The sequence below is a fragment of the Octodon degus genome, unplaced genomic scaffold (assembly GCF_000260255.1).
Source record: "Octodon degus isolate 3935 unplaced genomic scaffold, OctDeg1.0 scaffold00005, whole genome shotgun sequence".
NCBI lineage: Eukaryota > Metazoa > Chordata > Mammalia > Rodentia > Octodontidae > Octodon > Octodon degus.
This window is the reverse complement of record NW_004524581.1, coordinates 33,827,011-33,831,252: the sequence shown is the minus strand read 5'-3', so window position 1 is coordinate 33,831,252 and position 4,242 is coordinate 33,827,011. Positions and strand designations below refer to the sequence as shown.

General features: G+C 50.9%; 1 pseudogene; it reads right to left on the bottom strand.

The window, feature by feature from the left end:
- Window positions 1-3,150: 3,150 nt before the first annotated feature.
- On the bottom strand, window positions 3,151-4,242 carry LOC101583565 (annotated as a pseudogene).

The following is a 4,242-nucleotide window of genomic DNA, read 5'->3' as shown; positions in this document are numbered from 1 at the left end:
GGGGGGGGGGAAGCAAACCACACCTTCACGGCAAAACCACCTTAAGTTTGAGATCATTTTTCTTTTTTTTTGAGGTCATTTTTAAAATGATTAAATATCCTGGATTTTAGGCAAACCTTTTCAATTTTCTCCAGTTTTCAGCAAAGCAAAACAATTTTGCTTTTTTCCTTGATGTTCAAGTTCTAAGCACTTTTACAAAGTTATCAAGTAATCTTTACTGCTAAGCAACAATGTAACCAGCATTATCAATTTATCGTTAATTGGTATTTTCTTCACTCACAAATCCTATTAAATCCCCTGCCACCCACACTCCCAATTCCTTCAAGCCACATCCCAGCCTCTCACCCTCCCCGCTGGACCACCACTCTCCTCCCATCTCCTTGTCTTCATCCCCACCCATCCCAGCTCCCACCTCATGAACCCTCCCAGTTGGAACCCCATTTTCTGAAATCTAGTCAAGTAAAAATGAAGTTTAAATAAATGCAGTAAGAAGAAATCCAGATTTGGGCCATGGGAAGCTACCCGGGGTGGACACCAGCTTGGTGTGCATCATAAAGTCCCAACGCCAGCACATAATCATCAGTGTGCCCACCATTCATTCTCTTTTCAGCAATCTTCGATGCCATCACAATGTCCAACCTAGATTTACCACTTCCAACATCCAGAACTTGGCACAATCAGCTTGTATCCTCCCAGACTGGCGCAACACTTAAGCCCCCGCCCTCCACAATTTGCCTCCAACGCATCCCCCATACGTAGGACACTTAAAATTAACAGCTTTGGGGCTGGTGAGATGGCTCAGTGGTCTAAAGCACCTGCTTAGAACAAGCTTAGCAAAGCACAGGGACCGCGGTTCAATCCCCCAGCACCACATGCCAGCCAGCCCTGCCCCCTGGTGGGCTGAGCTGGCCACACACACACACACATAAATAAATAAATAAAATTAAAAAATAAATAAATAAAATAAAATAAAATTAACAGCTTCCCCCAACACCCAAGCGTTTCATCATCACACTAGAAATTCCTCTGGCCAACACTTGGGCAGGGAGGTGGCAAGAGCCATCTGCCAGGCATCACTCTGCGTTGTGGCATTGTTAAAAATGTTCTACAGCTTAACAATCTTTTTTTTTTTTTCCCAGAACCAGGGATTGAACTCAGATCCTTGCATTTGCCAGTCAAGCGCTTATCCTACTGAGCCATCTCCCCGGCCCTTAACAATCTTCTTGAAGCAAGGTTCGCAGCACAGAACTAGAATGACTTGAAGCTCTATTTAGAAGTCACAGCATCTGAAAACCTCTATCCCCAGGAAAAGAAGGGGGGCTGACGGCATTCAATGTGCCTATAGGACGGTGCTCCCGGAACAGGCATTCCTTCATAGCTGCCGGCCCCTCAAGAGCCAGATGCATCTGCTCTGGATTTTTGGTTTTTTAATAATTTTTTAAAAATGTTATTTATTTATGTATGTGTGTGTGTGTGTGTGTATGTGTGTGTGTGTGTGGCCAGCTCAGCCCACCAGGGGGCGGGGCTGGCTGGCATGTGGTGCTGGGGGATTGAACCGCGGTCCCTGTGCTTTGCTAAGCTTGTTCTAAGCAGGTGCTTTAGACCACTGAGCCATCTCACCAGCCCTGCTCTGGACTTTTGGATTGCCCCCCATAAGCTTATCTGAAAACTCAGTGGAGGCCTCCTGAACACAGGGCTTCCCGATCAAGGCCTGGACATATGGCACTGGAGAACTCCTCCTAAGCCTCTGGAATTCCATCTGCAGGCTTCAATTTAATCAGGCTGTTTCCTTCAGGGTCTCCCCTCCTGTACTGCTACGACTCACACACTGGCAGGGGCTCCATTTCTCCTGGTGCCATTTGGACACGTTTAAGGGGCAACCTCACAGAGTTGGAGGAGGAGGAAGGGTAGAGTGAGCTCACAGGAGAGATTAGCACGAAACCTAGGAAAAGTCCAGGGGCCCTTGTCACCCGCCTGGGCCAGAGCGACATGCCCCGCGAAGCTAAGTCCATCCACAAGGCCAGGCCTCATTCCCAGGCAGGTTCACACCCTTGTCTGGAAAAAAAGGGAGCTGCTGGTATGACAAGCTCAAAATCGGCCCTCCCTGCATGCCTGCATCTGAGCTCACTGCCCATCTTCCTCCATCATTTATTTCCACGGTATCAACCAACCAGTTTCACCTGTCTCTCTTTCCTCTCCTCTACACTCAACTTCCCACCTCACCCTGCCTTCCTTTTTGCATATAAAAGAGGACACTGGATCAGCTTAGCCCTGTGAAGAGCCTTCTCCTGGAGGTCGAGTCCCCTTGCCCAACAGGCAGCAGGGCAGCCTGGCCTGGCATAAAACTGCCCTTGCCAGGGTTTCTGCGGGCACTTTGAGCGCAGTCTTCCCATGACAGTCCCCCAGTATCTACTCTCCTCTCTTATCCCCCATTCTCCAGCCCCACCCCCTGGCCCCATTCAACGAAGTCTCCCATTGCATCTCTAAATCCCTAAACTGGCCACTCCCTCCCCACCACTAGGCCTGGAACCGGCCCTCCTCCTTGTCTAACTCCTCTCAATTTTCATTTCTACACAGAAATATTAACCTCCTATCAGTAGTGATATTTTGTACAGTTTCAAAAAAAAAAAAAAAAAACAGAACACTACTTTAAACCAAAACAAAATTAAACCACACAATGAGGCAAACTCTGTATGGTCCACTTATTATTGACGCTGAGGCCTGCGGCATTCCCTGCAGACTGTGCGCAGTAAGCAGGCGGCCTGCCCTCTCTGCCCGGCCGGGGCTGCGCTGTAGTCGGGATGGCCACCAGGGGGAGCACCGGCAAGGGCAGGGACGCTTGGCCCATTTTCTCGTGGCATTCTTCCCAAGCCTTGGTACAAAGAACCTGCCCAGCTGGAGCTGGATTCTGCAGCTCTCCAGTTACCTTGCTTGTTGGGCTGCTGTGGGTGTGCCTGTGGGAGCTGCAGGTGGTGGTTGTGCTTGCTGTTGATAATAGCGTAAGAAGCAGGTCGGGCTGCTGCATTTGGATCTGCTCCTGCCTTGGCTGGCAGGAGGAGCCTGTTGCTGCCAACGTGGAGACGCATTTCCCCAGCCCTGGGGAGCACACGGGGCTGGAGGACCATGTGGAGCTGGGCCAGGTGGTCCTGGTTATAGGGACAGGATTATATGGTCCCACTGGAGTCCAGGCCCCGGAGGCCCAGGAGGTCCACAGGGACCTGGGGCACCATGGTACCCGTGGGGTACAGGGGGCCCTAAGGGATTAACTGGGCCACCAGTCTTCTGTGAGTCGCTGAGCACAGTCTATTTGTTGGGGAGCGCCACGAGTTGTAAATGACTTCATGTTAGGATCTGCACTGGGTGGAGGATTTCTCCGCAGTTCTACTCTGGCACCAGACTGTTGGCTTATGCTTTTTATGGTCTCAGCCCCTTTTCCTATTCTTAATCCAGTCTTCCAGGTGGCACAATGAAATTAACTTCCTGTAATCCACCTGGTGGTCCCGCATTGCAGTTGCCTTGACCTCTACCTCTTCCTAGACCAGGTCCAGGTCCACCAGGACTACCCGCCTGGACACTTCGAAGAAGGTCTGTGATTTCTGCAGCCTGCTGACGTCGATCTGGAGGTGCAGCTGTTCGAGCTGTTCTATCAGGTGTTGCTCCATCATCTGGCTTAAGCTGAATTCCAACACGAAAATCACCCCTCCACTTCTTCCTATTAGAATGCCAGCAGCAAATCTTGGGACAGGAACATCTATCCCTTCATTGCCTCCTATCCTTGACCCATACTCATTTCGAACTTCTCTGAAGCCACCTCGATCATGAATTAACTCCAACACCATGTCCTTGGCTTGCTGAACTTTGTATGGGTCGCCTGTGATCCTAAGAGGTTTGTCAGCGCCAGTGTGCTGAGGCCCGTCTGGAATCCAACCGTTTCAACTCCAGCCCGAGTCTGCACTTGTTGAACAGTCTCTCCCCGCTTTCCAATGACTAACTCTGCCTTGCCAGCTGGAATCAAGATTTCGTGAACCGCGTTTCCAGGTCCATCGCCAGGATGACACCCAGGGGCCGGTCGGCCTTCTGCGACAATCTGGTCCAGTAACCGCTTTGCTGATTGGACAGGCTCAGGTGTCCCAGTCAACACACACGACCCTTCTGGAAGGCCGCACTGGCAGGAGCCGGCAGGAGCTTGCATCCGGATTCCTGCTGAATGCGGGAGATCTGCCCTCCTCCTCTGCCAGCCAT